The following is a 25,413-nucleotide window of genomic DNA, read 5'->3' as shown; positions in this document are numbered from 1 at the left end:
GAGGCTCAAATCATAGTAAGTTAGAGAGTCAGTCCTCATGTACTTAAGTTGGCATTGTGCTTTTTGTATAAAATTAGGATCCAAAATCTGTGTTTCATCGTCAATAAGAAGGTCCAAGGTATACAGTAAACCTGAAGAGAAGCAATGGAATCTAAAACTGGGCTCATAAGACGGGGTTTAAATCATATTAAGTTAGAGTGTCAATCCTCTTGTACTTAAGTCGGCATTATGCCTTTTGTATTCAATTAGGATGAAATTTCTGTGTTTCATCGTCAATAAGAAGGTCCACGGTATACAGTAAACCTGACGTGAAGCAGCGGAATCTAAAACAGGACTCACAGGAGAGGTTCAAATCATAGAAAGTTAGAGTGTCAGTCCTCTTGTACTTAAGTCGGCATTGTGCCTTTTGTATTAAATTCGGAAGCAATTATTGTGTTTCATCGTCAATAAGAATGTCGTAGGTATACAGTGAACCTGAAGTGAAGCATCGGAATCTAAAACTGGACTCACAGGAGAGGTTCAAATCATAGAAAGATAGAGTGTCAGTCCTCTTGTACATAAGTCGGCATTGTGCCTTTTGTATTAATTTAGGTTGCAATTTCTGTGTTTCATCGTTAAGAAGAAGGTCCAAGGTGTACAGTAAACCTGAAGTGAAGCATCGCAATCTAAAACTGGACTCACAGGAGAGGTTCAAATCATAGAAAGTTAGAGTGTCAGTACTCCTCTACTTAAGTCGGCATTGTGCCTTTTGTATTAAATTCGGATGCAATTTCTGTGTTTCATCGTCGATAAGAAGGCCTAAGGTATACAGTAAACCTGAAGTGCAGCATCGGAATCTAAAACTGGACTCACGTGAGGGTTTTAAATAATAGTAAGTTAGAGTGTCAGTCCTCTTGTTCATAAGTCGGCATTCTGCCTTTTGTATTCAATTAGGATGAAATTTCTGTGTTTCATCGTCAATATGAAGGTCCACGGTATACAGTAAACCTGAAGTGAGGCATCGGAATCTAAAACTGGACTCACAGGAGAGGTTCAAATAATAGAAAGTTAGAGTGTCAGTCCTCTTGTACTTATGTCGGTATTGTGCCTTTTGTATTAAATTAGGATGCAATTTCTGTGTTTCATCGTCAATTAGAAGGTCGAAGGTATACAGTAAGCCTGAAGTGAAGCAACGGAATCTAAACCTGGACTCACAGGATGGGTTCAAATGAAATTAAGTTTGAGTGTCAATCCTCTTGTACTTAAGTCGGCATTGTGCCTTTTGTATTCCATTAACATGAAATTTCTGTGTTTCATCGTCAATAAGAAGGTCCACGGTATACAGTAAACCTGAAGTGGAGCATCGGAATCTAAAACTGGACTCACAGGAGAGGTTCAAATCATAGAAAGATAGAGTGTCAGTGCTCTTGTACTTAAGTCGCCATTGTCCCTACTGTATTAAATTCGGATGCAATTTCTGTGTTTCGTCATCAATAAGAAGGTCCAAGGGATACAGTAAACCTGAAGTAAAGCATCGGAATCTAAAACTGGACTCACAGGAGAGGCTCAAATCAAAGAAAGTTAGAGAGTCTGTCCGCTTGTACTTAAGTCGGCATTGTGCCTTTTGTATTAAATTAGGATGCAAAATCTGTGTTTCATTGTCTATAAGAAGGTCCAAGGTATACAGTAAACTTGAAGTGAAGCAACGCAATCGAAAACTGGGCTCACAGGAGGGGTTAAAATCATATTAAGTTAGAGTGTCAATCCTCTTGTACTTAAGTCGGCATTGTGATTTTTGTATTCAATTAGGATGCAATTGCTGTGTTTCATCGTCAATAAGAAGGTCCAAGGTATATAGTGAACCTGACGTGAAGCATCGGAATCTATAACTGGACTCACAGGAGGGGTTCAAATCGTTGAAAGTTAGAGTGTCAGTCCTCTTGTTCTTAAGTCGGCATTGTGCCATTCGTATTAAATTAGGATGCAATTTCTGTGTTTCATCGTCAATAAGAAGGTCCAAGGTATATAGTAAACCTGAAGTGAAGCATCGGAATCTAAAACTGGAGTCACAGGGGAGGTTCAAATCATAGAAAGTTAGAAAGTCAGTCCTCTTGTACTTAAGTCGGCATAGTGCCTTTTGTATTAATTTAGGATGCAATTTCTGTGTTTCATCGTTAAGAAGAAGGTCCAAGGTATACTGTAAACCTGAAGTGAAGCATCGGAATCAGAAACTGGACTCACAGGAGAGGTTCAAATCATAAAAAGTTAGAGTGTCAGTCCTCTTGTACTCAAGGCGGCATTATGCCTTTTGTATAAAATTCGGATGCAATTTCTGTGATTTATCGTCAATAAGAAGGTCCAAGGGATACAGTAAACCTGATGTGAAGCATCGGAATCTAAAACTGGGCTCACAGGAGAGGTTCAAATCAAAGAAAGTTGAAGTGTCAGTCCTCATGTACTTAAGTCGGCATTGTGCCTTTTTGTAATTAATTTGGATGCAAATTCTGTGTTTCATCGTCAATAAGAAGGTCCAACGGATACAGTAAACGTGAAGTGAGCATCGGAATCTAAAACTGGACCCACAGGAGAGGTTCAAATCATAGAAAGATAGAGTGTCAGTGCTCTTGTACTTAAGTTGCCATTGTGCCTACTGTATTAAATTCGGATGCAATTTCTGTGTTTCGTCATCAATAAGAAGGTCCAAGGGATACAGTAAACCTGAAGTAAAGCATCGGAATCTAAAACTGGACTCACAGGAGAGGCTCAAATCAAAGAAAGTTAGAGAGTCTGTCCGCTTGTACTTAAGTCGGCATTGTGCCTTTTGTATTAAATTAAGATGCAAAATCTGTGTTTCATTGTCTATAAGAAGGTCCAAGGTATACAGTAAACTTGAAGTGAAGCAACGCAATCGAAAACTGGGCTCACAGGAGGGGTTAAAATCATATTAAGTTAGAGTGTCGATCCTCTTGTACTTACGTCGGCATTGTGATTTTTGTATTCAATTAGGATGCAATTGCTGTGTTTCATCGTCAATAAGAAGGTCCAAGGTATATAGTGAACCTGACGTGAAGCATCGGAATCTATAACTGGACTCACAGGAGGGGTTCAAATCGTTGAAAGTTAGAGTGTCAGTCCTCTTGTTCTTAAGTCGGCATTGTGCCTTTCGTATTAAATTAGGATGCAATTTCTGTGTTTCATCGTCAATAAGAAGGTCCAAGGTATATAGTAAACCTGAAGTGAAGCATCGGAATCTAAAACTGGAGTCACAGGAGAGGGTCAAATCATAGAAAGTTAGAGTGTCAGTCCTCTTGTACTTAAGTTGGCATAGTGCCTTTTGTATTAATTTAGGATGCAATTTCTGTGTTTCATCGTTAAGAAGAAGGTCCAAGGTATACAGTAAACCTGAAGTGGAGCATCGGAATCAGAAACTGGACTCACAGGAGAGGTTCAAATCATAAAAAGTTAGAGTGTCAGTCCTCTTGTACTCAAGGCGGCATTATGCCTTTTGTATAAAATTCGGATGCAATTTCTGTGATTCATCGTCAATAAGAAGGTCCAAGGGATACAGTAAACCTGATGTGAAGCATCGGAATCTAAAACTGGACTCACAGGAGAGGTTCAAATCAAAGAAAGTTGAAGTGTCAGTCCTCTTGTACTTAAGTCGGCATTGTGGCTTTTGTATTAAATTCCTATGCAATTTCTATGTTTCATCGTCAATAAGATGGTCCAAGGTATACAGTAAACCTGAAGTGAAGCATCGGAATCTAAAACTTGACTCACAGGAGAGGTTCATAGCATAGAAAGTTAGAGTGACAGTCGTCTTGTTCTTAAGTCGGCATTGTGCCTTTTGTATTAAATTCGGATGCAATTTCTGTGTTACATCGTCAATAAGGAGGTCCAAGGGATACAGTAAACCTCAAGTGAAGCATCGGAATCTAAAACTGTACTCACAGGAGAGGCTCAAATCATAGTAAGTTAGAGAGTCAGTCCTCATGTACTTAAGTAGGCATTGTGCTTTTTGTATAAAATTAGGATCCAAAATCTGTGTTTCATCGTCAATAAGAAGGTCCAAGGTATACAGTAAACCTGAAGTGAAGGAATGGAATCTAAAACTGGGCTCACAAGACGGGGTTCAAATCATATTAAGTTAGAGTGTCAATCGTCTTGTACTTAAGTCGGCATTGTGCCTTTTGTATTCAATTACGATAAAATTTCTGTGTTTCATCGTCAATAAGAAGGTCCACGGTATACAGTAAACCTGACGTGAAGCATCGGGATCTAAAACTGGACTTACAGGAGAGGTTCAAATCAAAGAAATTTAGTGTGTCAGTCCTCCTGTACTTAAGTCGGCCTTTTGCCTTTTGTATTAAATTAGGATGCAATTTCTGTGTTTCATCGTCTATAAGAAGGTCCAAGGTATATAGAGAACCTGACGTGAAGCATCGGAATCTAAAACTGGACTCACAGGAGAGGTATAAATCATAGAAAGTTAGAGTGTCAGTCCTCTTGTACTTAAGTCGGCATTGTGCCTTTTGTATTAAATTCGGAAGCAATTATTGTGTTTCATCGTCAATAAGAATGTCGTAGTTATACAGTGAACCTGAAGTGAAGCATCGGAATCTAAAACTGGACTCACAGGAGAGGTTCAAATCATAGAAAGATAGAGTGTCAGTCCTCTTGTACTTAAGTCGGCATTGTGCCTTTTGTATTAATTTTGGTTGCAATTTCTGTGTTTCATCGTTAAGAAAAAGGTCCAAGGTGTACAGTAAACATGAAGTGAAGCATCGCAATCTAAAACTGGACTCACAGGAGAGGTTCAAATAATAGAAAGTTAGAGTGGCTGTCCTCTTGTACTTATGTCGGTATTGTGCCATTTGTATTAAATTAGGATGAAATTTCTGTGTTTCATCGTCAATAAGAAGGTCCACGGTATACAGTAAACCTGAAGTGGAGCATCGGAATCTAAAACTGGACTCACAGGAGAGGTTCAAATCATAGAAAGATAGAGTGTCAGTGCTCTTGTACTTAAGTCGCCATTGTGCCTACTGTATTAAATTCGGATGCAATTTCTGTGTTTCGTCATCAATAAGAAGGTCCAAGGGATACAGTAAACCTGAAGTAAAGCATCGGAATCTAAAACTGGACTCACAGGAGAGGCTCAAATCGAAGAAAGTTAGAGAGTCTGTCCGCTTGTACTTAAGTCGGCATTGTGCCTTTTGTATTATAGTAGGATGCAAAATCTGTGTTTCATTGTCTATAAGAAGGTCCAAGGTATACAGTAAACTTGAAGTGAAGCAACGGAATCGAAAACTGGGCTCACAGGAGGGGTTAAAATCATATTAAGTTAGAGTGTCAATCCTCTTGTACTTAAGTCGGCATTGTGATTTTTGTATTCAATTAGGATGCAATTGCTGTGTTTCATCGTCAATAAGAAGGTCCAAGGTATATAGTGAACCTGACGTGAAGCATCGGAATCTATAACTGGACTCACAGGAGGGGTTCAAATCGTTGAAAGTTAGAGTGTCAGTCCTCTTGTTCTTAAGTCGGCATTGTGCCTTGCGTATTAAATTAGGATGCAATTTCTGTGTTTCATCGTCAATAAGAAGGTCCAAGGTATATAGTAAACCTGAAGTGAAGCATCGGAATCTAAAACTGGAGTCACAGGAGAGGTTCAAATCATAGAAAGTTAGAGTGTCAGTCCTCTTGTACTTAAGTCGGCATAGTGCCTTTTGTATTAATTTAGGATGCAATTTCTGTGTTTCATCGTTAAGAAGAAGGTCCAAGGTATACAGTAAACCTGAAGTGAAGCATCGGAATCAGAAACTGGACTCACAGGAGAGGTTCAAATCATAAAAAGTTAGAGTGTCAGTCCTCTTGTACTCAAGGCGGCATTATGCCTTTTGTATAAAATTCGGATGCAATTTCTGTGATTCATCGTCAATAAGAAGGTCCAAGGGATACAGTAAACCTGATGTGAAGCATCGGAATCTAAAACTGGTCTCACAGGAGAGGTTCAAATCAAAGAAAGTTGAAGTGTCAATCCTCATGTACTTAAGTCGGCATTGTGCCTTTTTGTAATTATTTTGGATGCAAATTCTGTGTTTCATCGTCAATAAGAAGGTCCAACGGATACAGTAAACATGAAGTGAGCATCGGAATCTAAAACTGGACCCACAGGAGAGGTTCAAATCATAGAAAGATAGAGTGTCAGTGCTCTTGTACTTAAGTCGCCATTGTGCCTACTGTATTAAATTCGGATGCAATTTCTGTGTTTCGTCATCAATAAGAAGGTCCAAGGGATACAGTAAACCTGAAGTAAAGCATCGGAATCTAAAACTGGACTCACAGGAGAGGCTCAAATCAAAGAAAGTTAGAGAGTCTGTCCGCTTGTACTTAAGTCGGCATTGTGCCTTTTGTATTAAATTAGGATGCAAAATCTGTGTTTCATTGTCTATAAGAAGGTCCAAGGTATACAGTAAACTTGAAGTGAAGCAACGGAATCGAAAACTGGGCTCACAGGAGGGGTTAAAATCATATTAAGTTAGAGTGTCAATCCTCTTGTACTTAAGTCGGCATTGTGATTTTTGTATTCAATTCGGATGCAATTGCTGTGTTTCATCGTCAATAAGAAGGTCCAAGGTATATAGTGAACCTGACGTGAAGCATCGGAATCTATAACTGGACTCACAGGAGGGGTTCAAATCGTTGAAAGTTAGAGTGTCAGTCCTCTTATTCTTAAGTCGGCATTGTGCCTTTCGTATTAAATTAAGATGCAATTTCTGTGTTTCATCGTCAATAAGAAGGTCCAAGGTATATAGTAAACCTGAAATGAAGCATCGGAATCTAAAACTGGAGTCACAGGAGAGGTTCAAATCATAGAAAGTTAGAGTGTCAGTCCTCTTGTACTTAAGTCGCCATAGTGCCTTTTGTATTAATTTAGGATGCAATTTCTGTGTTTCATCGTTAAGAAGAAGGTCCAAGGTATACAGTAAACCTGAAGTGAAGCATCGGAATCAGAAACTGGACTCACAGGAGAGGTTCAAATCATAAAAAGTTAGAGTGTCAGTCCTCTTGTACTCAAGGCGGCATTATGCCTTTTGTATAAAAATTCGGATGCAATTTCTGTGATTCATCGTCAATAAGAAGGTCCAAGGGATACAGTAAACCTGATGTGAAGCATCGGAATCTAAAACTGGACTCACAGGAGAGGTTCAAATCAAAGAAAGTTGAAGTGTCAGTCCTCTTGTACTTAAGTCGGCATTGTGCCTTTTGTATTAAAATCGGATGCAATTTCTGTGTTTCATCGTCAATAAGATGGTCCTAGGTATACAGTAATCCTGAAGTGAAGCATCGAAATCTAAAACTGGACTCACAGGAGAGGTTCAAATCATAGAAAATTAGAGTGTCAGTCCTCTTGTACTTAAGTCGGCATTGTGGCTTTTGTATTAAATTCCGATGCAATTTCTATGTTTCATCGTCAATAAGATGGTCCAAGGTATACAGTAAACCTGAAGTGAAGCATCGGAATCTAAAACTTGACTCACAGGAGAGGTTCATAGCATAGAAAGTTAGAGTGACAGTCGTCTTGTTCTTAAGTCGGCATTGTGCCTTTTGTATTAAATTCGGATGCAATTTCTGTGTTACATCGTCAATAAGGAGGTCCAAGGGATACAGTAAATCTCAAGTGAAGCATCGGAATCTAAAACTGTACTCACAGGAGAGGCTCAAATCATAGTAAGTTAGAGAGTCAGTCCTCATGTACTTAAGTAGGCATTGTGCTTTTTGTATAAAATTAGGATCCAAAATCTGTGTTTCATCGTCAATAAGAAGGTCCAAGGTATACAGTAAACCTGAAGTGAAGGAATGGAATCTAAAACTGGGCTCACAAGACGGGGTTCAAATCATATTAAGTTAGAGTGTTAATCGTCTTGTACTTAAGTCGGCATTGTGCCTTTTGTATTCAATTACGATAAAATTTCTGTGTTTCATCGTCAATAAGAAGGTCCACGGTATACAGTAAACCTGACGTGAAGCATCGGGATCTAAAACTGGACTTACAGGAGAGGTTCAAATCATAGAAATTTAGTGTGTCAGTCCTCCTGTACTTAAGTCGGCCTTTTGCCTTTTGTATTAAATTAGGATGCAATTTCTGTGTTTCATCGTCTATAAGAAGGTCCAAGGTATATAGAGAACCTGACGTGAAGCATCGGAATCTAAAACTGGACTCACAGGAGAGGTATAAATCATAGAAAGTTAGAGTGTCAGTCCTCTTGTACTTAAGTCGGCATTGTGCCTTTTGTATTAAATTCGGAAGCAATTATTGTGTTTCATCGTCAATAAGAATGTCGTAGGTATACAGTGAACCTGAAGTGAAGCATCGGAATCTAAAACTGGACTCACAGGAGAGGTTCAAATCATAGAAAGATAGAGTGTCAGTCCTCTTGTACTTAAGTCGGCATTGTGCCTTTTGTATTAATTTTGGTTGCAATTTCTGTGTTTCATCGTTAAGAAAAAGGTCCAAGGTGTACAGTAAACCTGAAGTGAAGCATCGCAATCTAAAACTGGACTCACAGGAGAGGTTCAAATCATAGAAAGTTAGAGTGTCAGTACTCCTCTAGTTAAGTCGGCATTGTGCCTTTCGTATTAAATTCGGATGCAAATTCTGTGTTTCATCGTCGATAAGAAGGCATAAGGTATACAGTATACCTGAAGTGAAGCATCGGAATCTAAAACTGGACTTACGGGAGGGTTTCAAATAATAGTATGTTAGAGTGTCAGTCCTCTTGTACTTAAGTCGGCATTCTGCCTTTTGTATTCAATTAGGCTGAAATTTCTGTGTTTCATCGTCAATAAGAAAGTCCACGGTATACAGTAAACCTGAAGTGAGGCATCGGAATCTAAAACTGGACTCACAGGAGAGGTTCAAATAATAGAAAGTTAGAGTGTCAGTCCTCTTGTACTTATGTCGGTATTGTTTTTTGTATTAAATTAGGTTGCAATTTCTGTGTTTCACCGTCAATTAGAAGGTCCAAGGAATACAGTAAACCTGAAGTGAAGCAACGGAATCTAAACCTGGGCTCACAGGACGGGTTCAAATGAAATTAAGTTTGAGTGTCAATCCTTTTGTACTTAAGTCGGCCTTGTGCCTTTGGTATTCAATTAACATGAAATTCCTGTGTTTCATCGTCAATAAGAAGGTCCACGGTATACAGTAAACCTGAAGTGGAGCATCGGAATCTGAAACTGGACTCACAGGAGAGGTTCAAATCATAGAAAGTTAGAGTGTCAGTCCTCATGTACTTAAGTCGGCATTGTGCCTTTTGTATTAAATTAGGATGCAAAATCTGTGTTTCATTGTCTATAAGAAGGTCCAAGGTATACAGTAAACCTGAAGTGAAGCAACGGAATCGAAAACTGGGCTCACAGGAGATGATAAAATCATATTAAGTTAGAGGGTCAATCCTCTTGTACTTATGTCGGCATTGTGCCTTTTGTATTAAATTAGGATGCAATTTCTGTGTTTCATCGTCAATAAGAAGGTCCAAGGTATATAGTAAACCTGAAGTGAAGCATCGGAATCTAAAACTTGACTCACAGGAGAGGTTCATAGCATAGAAAGTTAGAGTGTCAGTCCTCATATACTTATGTCGGCATTGAGCCTTTTTGTATCTAGTTTGGATGCCATTTCTGTGTTTCATCGTCAATAAGAAGGTCCAACGGATTCAGTAAACATGAAGTGAGCATCGGAATCTAAAACTGGACTCACAGGAGAGGTTCAAATCATGGAAAGATAGAGTGTCAGTGCCCTTGTACTTAAGTCGCAATTGTGCCTATTGTATTAAATTCGGATGCAATTTCTTTGTTTCGTCATCAATAAGAAGGTCCAAGGGATACAGTAAACCTGAAGTAAAGCATCGGAATCGAAAACTCGACTCACAGGAGAGGTTCATAGCATTGAAAGTTAGAGTGACAGTCCTCTTGTACTTAAGTCGGCATTGTGCCTTTTGTATTAAATTCGGATGCAATTTCTGTGTTACATCGTCAATAAGGAGGTCCAAGGGATACAGTAAACCTTAAGTGAAGCATCGGAATCTAAAACTGGACTCACACGAAAGGTTCGAATCATAGAAAGTTTGAGTGTCAGTCCTCTTGTTCTTAAGTCGGCATTGTGCCTATTGTATTAAATTCGGATGCAATTTCTGTGTTTCGTCGTCGATAGGAAGGTCCAAGGGATACAGTAAGCCTGAAGTAAAGCCTCGGAATCTAAAACTCGACTCACAGGAGAATCTCAAATCATAGTAAGTTAGAGAGTCAGTCCTCATGTACTTAAGTGGGCATTGTGTTTTTTGTATAAAATTAGGATCCAAAATCTGTGTTTCATCGTCAATAAGAAGGTCCAAGGTATACAGTAAACCTGAAGTGAAGCAATGGAATCTAAAACTGGGCTCACAAGACGGGGTTCAAATCATATTAAGTTAGAGTGTCAATCCTCTTGTACTTAAGTCGGCATTGTGCCTTTTGTATTCAATTAGGATAAAATTTCTGTGTTTCATCGTCAATAAGAAGATCCACGGTGTACAGTAAACCTGACGTGAAGCATCGGGATCTAAAACTGGACTCACAGGAGTGCTTCAAATCATAGAAATTTAGAGTGTCAGTCCTCTTGTACTTAAGTCGGCCTTTTGCCTTTTGTATTAAATTAGGATGCAATTTCTGTGTTTCATCGTCAATAAGAAGGTCCAAGGTATATAGAGAACCTGACGTGAAGCATCGGAATCTAAAACTGGACTCACAGGAGAGGTATAAATCATAGAAAGTTAGAGTGTCAGTCCTCTTGTACTTAAGTCGGCATTGTGCCTTCTGTATTAAATTCGGAAGCAATTATTGTGTTTCATCGTCAATAAGAATGTCGTAGGTATACAGTAAACCTGAAGTGAAGCATCGGAATCTAAAATTGGACTCACAGGAGAGGTTCAAATTGTAGAATGATAGAGTGTCAGTCCTCTTGTACTTAAGTCGGCATTGTGCCTTTTGTATTAAATTCGGATGCAATTTCTGTGTTTCATCGTCGATAAGAAAGCCTAAGGTATACAGTAAACCTGAAGTGCAGCATCGGAATCTAAAACTGGACTCACGGGAGGGTTTCAAATAATAGAAAGTTAGAGTGTCAGTGCACTTGTATTTAAATCGGCATTGTGCCTTTTGTATTAAATTCGGATGCAATTTCTGTGCTTCATCGGCAATAATAAGATCCGAGGTATACAGTGAACCTGATGTGAAGCAACGGAATCTAAATCTATACTCACAGGAGGGGTTCAATTCATAGAAAGTTTGAGTGTCAGTCCTATTGTTCTTAAGTCGGCATTGTGCCTTTTGTATTAAATTAGGATGCAATTTCTGTGATTCATCGTCAATAAGAAGGTCCAAGGTATGCGGTAAACCTGAAGTGCAGCATCGGAATCTAAAACTCGACTTACATGAGAGGTTCAAATCATAGAAAGTTTGAGTGTCAGTCCTCTTGTACTTACGTCGGCATTATGAATTTTGTATTAAATTCGGATGGAATTTCTGTGTTTCATCGTCAATAAGATGGCCTAAGGTATACAGTAAACCTGAAATGAAGCATCGGAATCTAAAACTGGACTCACAGGAGAGGTTAAAATCATAGAAATTTAGAGTGTCAGTCCTCTTGTACTTATGTCGGCATTGTGCCTATTGTATTAAATTCGGATGCAATTTCTGTGTTTCGTCGTCAATAAGAAGGTCCAAGGGATACAGTAAGCCTGAAGTAAAGCCTCGGAATCTAAAACTTGACTCACAGGAGAATCTCAAATCATAGTAAGTTAGACAGTCAGTCCTCATGTACTTAAGTGGGCATTGTGCTTTTTGTATAAAATTAGGATCCAAAATCTGTGTTTCATCGTCAATAAGAAGGTCCAAGGTATACAGTAACCATGAAGTGAAGCAATGGAATCTAAAACTGGGCTCACAAGACGGGGTTCAAATCATATTAAGTTAGAGTGTCAATCCTCTTGTACTTAAGTCGGCATTGTGCCTTTTGTATTCAATTAGGATCAAATTTCTGTGTTTCATCGTCAATAAGAAGATCCACGGTATACAGTAAACCTGACGTGAAGCATCGGGATCAAAAACTGGACTCACAGGAGAGCTTCAAATCATAGAAATTTAGAGTGCCAGTCCTCTTGTACTTTAGTCGGCCTTTTGCCTTTTGTATTAAATTAGGATGCAATTTCTGTGTTTCATCGTCAATAAGAAGGTCCAAGGTATATAGAGAACCTGACGTGAAGCATCGGAATCTAAAACTGGACTCACAGTAGAGTTATAAATCATAGAAAGTTAGAGTGTCAGTCCTCTTGTACTTAAGTCGGCATTGTGCCTTCTGTATTAAATTCGGAAGCAATTATTGTGTTTCATCGTCAATAAGAATGTCGTAGGTATACAGTAAACTTGAAGTGAAGCAAAGGAATCTAAAACTGGACTCACAGGAGAGGTTCAAATCATAGAATGATAGAGTGTCAGTCCTCTTGTACTTAAGTCGGCATTGTGCCTTTTGTATTAAATTCGGATGCAATTTCTGTGTTTCATCGGCAATAATAAGATCCGAGGTATACAGTGAACCTGATGTGAAGCAACGGAATCTAAATCTAGACTCACAGGAGGGGTTCAATTCATAGAAAGTTTGAGTGTCAGTCCTATTGTTCTTAAGTCGGCATTGTGCCTTTTGTATTAAATTAGGATGAATTTCTGTGATTCATCGTCAATAAGAAGGTCCAAGGTATGCGGTAAACCTGAAGTGCAGCATCGGAATCTAAAACTGGACTTACATGAGAGGTTCAAATAATAGAAAGTTTGAGTGTCAGTCCTCTTGTACTTAAGCCGGCATTATGAATTTTGTATTAAATTCGGATGGAATTTCTGTGTTTCATCGTCAATAAGATGGCCTAAGGTATACAGTAAACCTGAAATGAAGCATCGGAATCTAAAACTGGACTCACAGGAGAGGTTCAAACCATAGTAAGTTAATGTGTCAGTCCTCTTGTACTTAAGTCAGCATTGTGCCTTTTGTATTAAATTAGGATGCAAAATCTGTGTTTCATTGTCAATAAGAAGGTCCAAGGAAAACAGTAAACCTGAAGTGAAGCAACGGAATCGAAAACTGGGCTCACAATAGGGGTTAAAATTATATTAAGGTAGAGTGTCAATCCCCTTGTACTTAAGTCGGCATTGTGATTTTTGTATTCAATTAGGATGCAATTGCTGTGTTTCATCGTCAATAAGAAGGTCCAAGGTATATAGTGAACCTGACGTGAAGCATCGGAATCTAAAACTGGACTCACAGGAGGGGTTCAAATCGTAGAAAGTTAGAGTGTCAGTCCTCTTGTTCTTAAGTCGGCATGTGCCTTTTGTAATAAATTAGGAAGCAATTTCTGTGTTTCATCGTTTAAAAGAAGGTCCTAGGTATACAGTAAACCTGAAGTGAAGCATCGGAATCTAAAACTGGACTCACAGAAAAGGCAGAAATCATAAAAGGTTAGAGTGTCAGTCCTCTTGTACTAAAGGCGGCATTGTGCCTTTTGTATAAAATTCGGATGCAATTTCTGTGATTCATCGTCAATAAGAAGGTCCAAGGGATACAGTAAACCTGATGTGAAGCATCGGAATCGAAAACTGGACTCACAGGATAGGTTCAAATCACAGAAAGTTAGAGTGTCAGTCCTCTTGTACTTAAGTCGGCATTGTGCCTTTTGTATTAAATTCGGAAGCAATTATTGTGTTTCATCGTCAATACGAATGTCGTAGGTATACAGTAAACCTGAAGTGAAGCATCGGAATCTAAAACTGGACTCACAGGAGAGGTTCAAATCATAGAAAGGTAGAGTGTCAGTCCTCTTGTACTTAAGTCGGCATTGTGCCTTTTGTATTAATTTAGGATGCTATTTCTGTTTTTCATCGTTACGAAGAAGGTCCTAGGTATACAGTGAACCTGAAGTGAAGCATCGCAATCTAAAACTGGACTCACAGGAGAGGTTCAAATCATAGAAAGTTAGAGTGTCAGTACTCCTCTACTTAAGTCGGCATTGTGCCTTTTGTATTAAATTCGGAAGCAATTTCTGTGTTTCATCGTCGATAAGAAGGCCTAAGGTATACAGTAAACCTGAAGTGCAGCATCGGAATCTAAAACTGGACTCACGGGAGGGTTTCAAATAATAGAAAGTTAGAGTGTCAGTCCACTTGTACTTAAATCGGCATTGTGCCTTTTGTATTAAATTAGGATGCAATTTCTGTGTTTCATCGTCAATAAGAAGGTCCAAGGTATATAGTAAACCTGAAGTGAATCATCGGAATCTAAAACTGGACTCACAGGAGAGGTTAAAATCATAGAAATTTAGAGTGTCAGTCCTCTTGTACTTATGTCGGCATTGTGCCTATTGTATTAAATTCGGATGCAATTTCTGTGTTTCGTCGTCAATAAGAAGGTCCAAGGGAAACAGTAAGCCTGAAGTAAAGCCTCGGAATCTAAACCTCGACTCACAGGAGAATCTCAAATCATAGTAAGTTAGAGAGTCAGTCCTCATGTACTTAAGTGGGCATTGTGTTTTTTGTATAAAATTAGGATCCAAAATCTGTGTTTCATTGTCAATAAGAAGGTCCAAGGTATACAGTACACCTGAAGTGAAGCAATGGAATCTAAAACTGGGCTCACAACACGGGGCTCAAATCATATTAAGTTAGAGTGTCAATCCTCTTGTACTTAAGTCGGCATTGTGCCTTTTGTATTCAATTAGGATAAAATTTCTGTGTTTCATCGTCAATAAGAAGATCCACGGTGTACAGTAAACCTGACGTGAAGCATCGGGATCTAAAACTGGACTCACAGGAGAGCTTCAAATCATAGAAATTTAGATTGTCAGTCCTCTTGTACTTAAGTCGGCCTTTTGCCTTTTGTATTAAATTAGGATGCAATTTCTGTGTTTCATCGTCAATAAGAAGGTCCAAGGTATATAGAGAACCTGACGTGAAGCATCGGAATCTAAAACTGGACTCACAGGAGAGGTATAAATCATAGAAAGTTAGAGTGTCAGTCCTCTTGTACTTAAGTCGGCATTGTGCCTTCTGTATTAAATTCGGAAGCAATTATTGTGTTTCATCGTCAATAAGAATGTCGTAGGTATACAGTAAACCTGAAGTGAAGCATCGGAATCTAAAACTGGACTCACAGGAGAGGTTCAAATCATAGAATGATAGAGTGTCAGTCCTCTTGTACTTAAGACGGCATTGTGCCTTTTGTATTAATTTAGGATGCAATTTCTGTGTTTCATCGTTAAGAAGAAGGTCCAAGGTATATAGTAAACCTGAAGTGAAGCATCGCAATCTACAACTGGACTCACAGGAGAGGTTCAAATCATAGAAAGTTAGAGTGTCAGTACTCCTCTACTTAAGTCGGCATTGTGCCTTTTGTATTAAATTCGGATGCAATTTCTGTGTTTCATCGTCAATAAGATGGCCTAAGGTATACAGTAAACTTGAAATGAAGCATCGGAATCTAAAACTGGACTCACAGGAGAGGTTCAAATCATAGAAAGATAGTGTGTCAGTCCTCTTGTACTTAAGTCGGCATTGTGCCTTTTGTATTAAATTATGATGAAATTTCTGTGTTTCATCGTCAATAAGAAGGTCCAAGCTTTATAGTAAACAGGAAGTGAAGCATCAGAATCTAAAACTGGACTCACAGCAGAGGTTCAAATCATAGAAAGTTATAGTGTCAGTCCTCTTGTACTTAAGTCGGCATTGTGCCTTTTGTATTAAATTCGGATGCATTTTCTGTGTTTCATTGTCAATAAGAATGTCCAAGGTATACAGTAAACCTGAAGTGAAGCATCGGAATGTAAAACTCGACTCACAGGAGAGGTTCAAATCATAGAAAGGTAGAGTGTCAGTCCTCTAGTACCTAAGACGGCATTGTCCCCTTTCTATTAAATTCGGATGCAATTTCTGTGCTTCATCGTCAATAAGAAGGTCCAAGGGATGCAGTAAACCAGAAGTGAAGCAACGGAATCTAAAACTGTACTCACAGGAGATGTTCAAATCATAGAAAGTTAGAGTGTCAGTTCTCATGTACTTAAGCCGGCATTGTGCATTTTGTATTAAATTCGGATGCAATTTCTGTGTTTCATCGTCATTAAGAAGGTCCAAGGGACACAGTAAACCAGAAGTTAAGCATCGGAATCTAAAACTGGACTCACAGGACAGGTTCAAATCATAGAAAGTTAGAGTGTCTGTCGTCTTGTACTTAAGTCGCATTGTGCATTTTGTATTAAATTCGGATGCAATTTCTATGTTTCATCGTCAATAAGAAGGTCCAAGGGATGCAGTAAACCTGAAGTGAAGCCACGGAATCTCAAACTGTACCCACAGGAGATGTTCATTTAATAGAAAGTTAGAGTGTCAGTTCTCATGTACTTTAGTCGGCATTGTGCCTTTTGTATTAAATTCGGATGCAATTTCAATGTTTCATCGTCAATAAGAAGGTCCAAGGTATACAGTAAACCTGAAGTGAAGCATCGGAATCTAAATCTGGACTCACAGGAGAGGTTCAAAGCATAGAAAGTTAGTGTGTTGGTCCTCTTGTACTTAAGTTGGCATTGTGCCTTTTGTATTAAATTTTGATGCAATTTCTGTGGTTCATCGTCAATAAGAAGGTCCAAGTTTTATAGAAAACCAGAAGTGAAGCATCGGAATCTAAAACTGGACTCACAGGAGAGGTACAAATCATAGAAAGTTAGAGTGTCAGTCCTCTTGTACTTAAGTCGGCATTGTGCCTTTTGTATTAAATTCGGATGCAATTTCTGTGTTTCATCGTCAATAAGAAGGTCCAAGGTATACAGTAAACCCGAAGTGAAGCATCGGAATCTAAAACTGGACTCACAGGAGTGGTTCATATCATAGAAAGTTAGAGTATCAGTCCTCTTGTACTTAAGTCGACATTGTCCCCTTTGTATTAAATTCGGATGCAATTTCTGTGTTTCATCGTCAATAAGAATGTCCAAGGGATACAGTAAACCTGAAGTGAAGCATCGGAATCTAAAACTGGACTCACAGGAGAGGTACAAATCATAGAAAGTTAGAGTGTCTGTATTCTTATACTTAAGTCGGCATTGTGCCTTTTGTATTACATTAGGATGCAATCTCTGGGCTTCATCGTCAATAAGAAGGTCCAAGGGATGCAGTAAACCTGAAGTGAAGCATCGGAATCAATAACTGTACTCACAGGAGATGTTCAAATCATAGAAAGTTAGAGTGTCAGTTCTTTTGTACTTAAGTCGGCATTGTGCCTTTTGTATTAAATTCGGATGCAAATTCTGTGTTTCATCGTCAATAGGAGGGTCCATGGGTTACAGTAAACCTGGAGTGAAGCATCGGAATCTGAAACTGGACTCACAGGGGAGGTTCAAATCATAAAAAGTTAGAGTGTCAGTCCTCTTGTACTTAAGCCGGCATTGTGCTTTTGTATTAAATTCGGATGCAATTACTGTGTTTCATCGTCAATAAGAAGGTCCAAGGTATACAGTAAACCTGAAATGAAGCATCGGAATCAGAAACTGAACTCACAGGAGAGGTTCAAATCATAGAAATTTAGAGTGTCAGTCCTCTTGTACTTAAGTTGGCATTGTGCCTTTTGTATTTAATTCCGATGCCATTTCTGTGCTTCATCGTCAATAAGGAGGTCCAAGGTATACAGTAAACCTGAAGTGAAGTATCGGAATCTGACACTGGACTCACAGGAGAGGTTCAAATCATAGAAAGTTTGAGTGTCAGTCCTACTGCTCTTAAGTCGGCATTGTGCATTTAGTATTTAATTCCGATGCAATTTCTGTGTTTCATTGTTAATAAGAAGGTCCAAGGGATACAGTAAAATTAAAGTGAAGCATCGGAATCTAAAACGGGACTCACAGTAGAGGTTCAAATCATAGAATGTTAGAGTGTCAGTCCTCTTGTACTTAAGTCGGCATTGTGCCTTTTGTATTAAATTCGGATGCAATTTCTGTGTTTCATCGTCAATAAGAAGGTCCAAGGGATACAGTAAACCTGAAGTGAAGCATCGGAATCTAAAACGGGACTCACAGGAGAGGTTCAAATCATAGAAAGTTAGAGTGTCAGTCCTCTTGTACTTAAGTCGGCATTGAGACTTTTGTATTAAATTCGGATGCAATTTCTGTGTTTCATCGTCAATAAGAAGGTCCAAGGGATACAATAAACCAGAAGTTAAGCATCGGAATCTAAAACTGGACTCACAGGAGACGTTCAAATCATATAAAGATTGTCAGTCCTCTTGTACTTAAATCGGCATTGTGCCTCCTGTACTAAATTCGGATGCAATTTCTGTGTTTCATCGTCAATAGGAAGGTCCGAGGTATACAGTAAACCCAAAGTGAAGCATCGGAATCTAAAACTAGACTCACAGGGGAGGTTCAAATCAAAGAGAGTTAGTGTGTCAGTCCTCTTGTACTTAAGTCGGCATTGTGCCTTTTGTATTAAATTCGGATGCAATTTCTGTGTTTCATCGATAATAAGAAGGTCCAAGCGATACAGTAAACCTGAAGTGAAGCATCGGATTCTAAAACCGGTCTCACAGGAGAGGTTCAAATCATAGAATGTAAGAAGCGTCTGTCCTCTTGTACTTCAGTCGGCATTGTGCTTCTTGTATTAAATTTGGATGCAATTTCTGTGTTTCATCGTCAATAAGTGGGTCCATGGGATACAGTAAACCTGTAGTGAAGCATCGGAACCTAAAACCGGTCTCACAGGAGAAGTTCTAATCATAGAAAGTTAGAGTGTCAGTCATCTTGTACTTATGTCGGCATTATGCCTTTTGTATTAAACTCCGATGCAATTTCAGTGCTTCATCGTCAACAAGGAGGTCCAAGTGTTACAGTAAACCTGAAGTGAAGTATCGGAATCTGAAACTGGACTCACAGGAGAGGTTCAAATCATAGAGAGTTAGAGTGTCAGTCCTCTTGTACTTAAGTCAGCATTGTGCCTTTTGTATTAAATTCGGATGCAATTTCTGTGTTTCATCGTCAATAAGAAGGTTCGAGGTAAACAGTAAACCTGAAGTGAAACATCGGAATCTAAAACTAGACTCACAGGAGAGGTTCAAATCATAGAAAGTTAGAGTGTCAGTCCTCTTGTACTTAAGTCAGCATTGTGCCTTTTGTATTAAATTCGGATGCAATTTCTGTGTTTCATCGTCAATAAGAAGGTCCAAGGGATACAGTAAACCTGAAGTGAAGCATCGGAATCTAAAACAGGTCTCACAGGAGAGGTTCAAATCATAGAAAGTTAGAGTGTCAGTCCTCTTGTACGTAAGTCGGCATTGTGCCTTTTGTATTAAATTCCAATGCAATATCTGTGCTTAATCGACAATAAGGAGGACCAAGGGATACAGTAAACCTGAAGTGAAGCATCGGAATCTGAAACTGGACTCACAGGAAAGGTTCAAATCATAGAGAGTTAGAGTGTCAGTCCTATTCTTCTTAAGTCGGCATGGTGCCTTTTGTATTACATTCGGATGCAATTTCTGTGTTTCATCGTCAATAAGAAGGTCCGAGGTAAACAGTAAACCTGAAGTGAAACATCGGAATCTAAAACTAGACTCACAGGAGAGGTTCAAATCATAGAAAGTTAGAGTGTCAGTCCTCTTGTACTTAAGTCAGCATTGTGCCTTTTGTATTAAATTCGGATGCAATTTCTGTGTTTCATCGTCAATAAGAAGGTCCAAGGGATACAGTAAACCTGAAGTGAAGCATCGGAATCTAAAACCGGTCTCACAGGAGAGGTTCTAATCATAGAAAGTTAGAGTGTCAGTCCTCTTGTACGTAAGTCGGCATTGTGCATTTTGTATTTAATTCCGATGCAATTTCTGTGTTTCATTGTTAATAAGAAGGTCCAAGGGATACAGTAAAATTGAAGTGAAGCAACGGAATCTAAAACGGGACTCACAGGAGAGGTTCAAGTCATAGAGTGTTAGAGTGTCAGTCCTCTTGTACTTAAGTCGGCATTGTGCCTTTTGTATTAAATTCGGATGCAATTTCTGTGTTTCATCGTCAATAAGAAGGTCCAAGGGATACAGTAAACCTGAAGTGAAGCATCGGAATCTAAAACGGGACTCACAGGAGAGGTTCAAATCATAGAAAGTTAGAGTGTCAGTCCTCTTGTACTTAAGTCGGCATTGAGCCTTTTGTATTAAATTCGGATGCAATTTCTATGTTTCATCGTCAATAAGAAGGTCCAAGGGATACAATAAACCAGAAGTTAAGCATCGGAATCTAAAACTGGACTCACAGGAGACGTTCAAATCATAGAAAGATTGTCAGTCCTCTTGTACTTAAATCGGCATTGTGCCTCTTGTACTATATTCGGATGCAATTTCTGTGTTTCATCGTCAATAGGAAGGTCCGAGGTATACAGTAAACCCGAAGTGAAGCATCGGAATCTAAAACTGGACTCACAGGAGAGGTACAAATCATAGAAAGTTAGACTGTCTGTATTCTTATACTTAAGTCGGCATTGTGCCTTTTGTATTACATTTGGATGCAATCTCTGTGCTTCATCGTCAATAAGAAGGTCCAAGGAATGCAGTAAACCTGAAGTGAATATCGGAATCAAAAACTGTACTCACAGGAGATGTTCAAATCATAGAAAGTTAGAGTGTCAGTTCTCTTGTACTTAAGTCGGCATTGTGCCTTTTGTATTAAATTCGGATGCAATTTCTGTGTTTCATCGTCAATAAGAAGGTCTAAAGGATACAGTAAACCAGAAGTTAAGCATCGGAATCTAAAACTGGACTCACAGGAGAGGTTCAAATAATAGAAAGTTAGAGTGTCAATCCTCTTGTACTTAAGTCGGCATTGTGCCTTTTGTATAAAGTTCGGATGCAATTTCTGTGTTTCATCGTCAATAAGAAGGTCCAAGTTATACAGTAAACATGAAGTGAAGCAACAGAGTCTAAAACCAGTCTCACAGGAGAGGTTCAAATCATAGAATGTAAGAAGTGTCTGTCCTCTTGTACTTAAGTCGGCATTGTGCTTTTTGTATTAAATTAGGATGCAAATTCTGTGTTTCATCGTCAATAAGAGGGTCCATGGATACAGTAAACCTGGATTGAAGCATCGGAATCTGAAACTGGACTCACAGGGGAGGTTCAAATCATAAAAAGTTAGAGTGTCAGTCCTCTTGTACTTAAGCCGGCATTGTGCCTTTTGTATTAAATTCGGATGCAATTACTGTGTTTCATCGTCAATAAGAAGGTCCAAGGTATACAGTAAACCTGAAGTGAAGCATCGGAATCTAAAACTGGACTCACAGGAGAGGTTCCAATCATAGAAATTTAGAGTGTCAGTCCTCTTTTACTTAAGTCGGCATTGTGCCTTTTGTATTAAATTCCGATGCAATTTCTGTGCTTCATCGTCAATAAGGAGGTCCAAGGTATACAGTAAACCTGAAGTGAAGTATCGGTATCTGACACTGGACTCAGAGGAGAGGTTCAAATCATAGAAAGTTAGAGTGTCAGTCCTATTGCTCTTAAGTCGGCATTGTGCATTTTGTATTTAATTCCGATGCAATTTCTGTGTTTCATTGTTAATAAGAAGGTCCAAGGGATACAGTAAAATTGAAGTGAAGCATCGGAATCAAAAACGGGACTCACAGGAGAGGTTCAAATCATAGAACGTTAGAGTGTCAGTCCTCTTGTACTTAAGTCGGCATTGTGCCTTTTGTATTAAATTCGGATGCAATTTCTGTGTTTCATCGTTAATAAGAAGGTCCAAGGGATACAGTAAACCTGAAGTGAAGCATCGGAATCTAAAACGGGACTCACAGGAGTGGTTCAAATCATAGAAAGTTAGAGTGTCAGTCCTCTTGTACTTAAGTCGGCATTGTGAATTTTGTATTAAATTCGGATGCAATTTCTGTGTTTCATCTTCAATAAGAAGGTCCAAGGGATACAATAAACCAGATGTTAAGCATCGGAATCTAAAACTGGACTCACAGGAGACGTTCAAATCATAGAAAGATTGTCAGTCCTCTTGTACTTAAATCGGCATTGTGCCTCTTGTATTAACTTCGGATGCAAGTTCTGTGTTTCATCGTCAATAAGAAGGTCCAAGGGATACAGTAAAATTGAAGTGAAGCATCGGAATCAAAAACGGGACTCACAGGAGAGGTTCAAATCATAGAGAGTTAGAGTGTCAGTCCTATTGTTCTTAAGTCGGCATTGTGCCTTTTGTATTACATTCGGATGCAATTTCTGTGTTTCATCGTCAATAAGAAGGTCCGAGGTAAACAGTAAACCTGAAGTGAAACATCGGAATCTAAAACTAGACTCACAGGAGAGGTTCAAATCATAGAAAGTTAGAGTGTCAGTCCTCTTGTACTTAAGTCAGCATTGTGCCTTTTGTATTAAATTCGGATGCAATTTCTGTGTTTCATCGTCAATAAGAAGGTCCAAGGGATACAGTAAACCTGAAGTGAAGCATCGGAATCTAAAACCGGTCTCACAGGAGAGGTTCTAATAATAGAAAGTTAGAGTGTCAGTCCTCTTGTACGTTAGTCGGCATTGTGCCTTTTGTATTAAATTCCGATGCAATTTCTGTGCTTCATCGACAATAAGGAGGTCCAAGGGATACAGTAAACCTGAAGTGAAGCATCGGAATCTAAAACTGGACTCACAGGAGACGTTCAAATCATAGAAAGATTGTCAGTCCTCTTGTACTTAAATCGGCATTATGCCTTTTGTATTAATTTCGGATGCAATTTCTGTGTTTCATCGTCAATAAGAAGGTCCGAGGTATACAGTAAACCTGAAGTGAAGCATCGGAATCTAAAACTAGACTCACAGTGGAGGTTCAAATTAAAGAAAGTTAGAGTGTCAGTCCTCTTGTAATTAAGTCGGCATTGTGCCTTTTGTATTAAATTCGGGTGCAATTTCTGTGTTTCATCGTCAAATTAGAAGGTCCAAGGGATACAGTAAACCTGAAGTGAAGCATCGGATTCTAAAACCGGTCTCACAGGAGAGGTTCAAATCATAGAATGTAACAAGTGTCTGTCCTCTTGTACTTAAGTCGGCATTGTGCTTTTTGTATTAAATTTGGATGCAATTTCTGTGTTTCATCGTCAATAGGTGGGTCCATGGGATACAGTAAACCTGAAGTGAAGCATCGGAACCTAAAACTGGTCTCACAGGAGAAGTTCTAATCATAGAAAGTTAGAGTGTCAGTCATCTTGTACTTAAGTCGGCATTGTGCCTTTTGTATTAAACTCCGAAGCAATTTCAGTGTTTCATCGTCAATAAGAAGGTCCGAGGTATACAGTGAACCAGAAGTGAAGCATCGGAATCTAAAACTAGACTCACTGGGGAGGTTCAAATCAGAGTAAGTTAGAGTGCCAGTCCTCTTGTACTTAATTCTGCATTGTGCCTTTTGTATTAAATTCGGATGCAATTTCTGTGTTTCATCGTCAATAAGAAGGTCCAAGGGATACAGTAAACCTGAAGTGAAGCATCGGATTCTAAAACCGGTCTCACAGGAGAGGTTCAAATCATAGAATTTAAGAAGTGTCTGTCCTCTTGTACTTAAGTCGGCATTATGCTTTTTGTATTAAATTTGGATGCAATTTCTGTGTTTCATCGTCAATAAGTGGGTCCATGGGATACAGTAAACCTGTAGTGAAGCATCGGAACCTAAAACCGGTCTCACAGGAGAACTTCTAATCATAGAAAGTTAGAGTGTCAGTCATCTTGTACTTAAGTCGGCATTGTGCCTTTTGTATTAAACTCCGTTGCAATTTCAGTGCTTCATCGTCAATAAGAAGGTCCGAGGTATACAGTAAACCTGAAGTGAAACATCGGAATCTAAAACTAGACTCACAGGAGAGGTTCAAATCATAGAAAGTTAGAGTGTCAGTCCTCTTGTACTTAAGTCGGCATTGTGCCTTTTGTATTAAATTCGGATGCAATTTCTGTGTTTCATCGTCAATAAGAAGGTCCAAGGGATACAGTAAACCTGAAGTGAAGCATCGGAATCTAAAACCGGTCTCACAGGAGAGGTTCTAATCATAGAAAGTTAGAGTGTCAGTCCTCTTGTACGTAAGTCGGCATTGTGCCTTTTGTATTAAATTCCGATGCAATTTCTGTGCTTCATCGGCAATAAGGAGGTCCAAGGGATACAGTAAACCTGAAGTGAAGCATCGGAATCTGAAACTGGACTCACAGGAGAGGTTCAAATCATAGAAAGTTGGAGTGTCAGTCCATTTGTTCTTAAGTCGGCCTTGTGCCTTTTGTATTTATTTCCGATGCAATTTCTGTGTTTCATTGTTAATAAGAAGGTCCAAGAGATACAGTAAACCTGAAGTGTAGCATCGGAATCTAAAACTGGACTCACAGCAGAGATTTAAATCATTGAAAGTTAGAGTGTCAGTGCTCTTGTACTTAAGTCGGCATTGTTCATTTTGTATTAAGTTTGGATGCAATTTCTGTGTTTCATCGTCAATAAGAGGGTCCATGGGATACAGTAAACCTGAAGTGAAGTATCGGAATCTGAAACTGGACTCAAAGGAGAGGTTCAAATCATAGAGAGTTAGAGTGTCAGTCCTATTGTTCTTAAATCGGCATTGTGCCTTTTGTATTACATTCGGATGCAATTTCTGTGTTTCATCGTCAATAAGAAGGTCCGAGGTAAACAGTAAACCTGAAGTGAAACATCGGAATCTAAAACTAGACTCACAGGAGAGGTTAAAATCACAGAAAGTTAGAGTGTCAGTCCTCTTGTACTTAAGTCGGCATTGTGCCTTTTGTATTAAATTCGGATGCAATTTCTGTGTTTCATCGTCAATAAGAAGGTCCAAGGGATACAGTAAACCTGAAGTGAAGCATCGGAATCTAAAACCGGTCTCACAGGAGAGGTTCTAATCATAGAAAGTTAGAGTGTCAGTCCTCTTGTACGTAAGTCGGCATTGTGCCTTTTGTATTAAATTCCGATGCAATTTCTGTGCTTAATCGACAATAAGGAGGACCAAGGGATACAGTAAACCTGAAGTAAAGCATCGGAATCTGAAACTGGACTCACAGGAAAGGTTCAAATCATAGAGAGTTAGAGTGTCAGTCCTATTGTTCTTAAGTCGGCATTGTGCCTTTTGTATTACTTTCGGATGCAATTTCTGTGTTTCATCGTCAATAAGAAGGTCCGAGGTAAACAGTAAACCTGAAGTGAAACATCGGAATCTAAAACTAGACTCACAGGAGAGGTTCAAATCATAGAAAGTTAGAGTGTCAGTCCTCTTGTACTTAAGTCAGCATTGTGCCTTTTGTATTAAATTCGGATGCAATTTCTGTGTTTCATCGTCAATAAGAAGGTCCAA

This window comes from Schistocerca serialis, chromosome 6, assembly GCF_023864345.2.
Source record: "Schistocerca serialis cubense isolate TAMUIC-IGC-003099 chromosome 6, iqSchSeri2.2, whole genome shotgun sequence".
Lineage (NCBI taxonomy): Eukaryota > Metazoa > Arthropoda > Insecta > Orthoptera > Acrididae > Schistocerca > Schistocerca serialis.
This window is presented reverse-complemented; position numbering follows the sequence as displayed.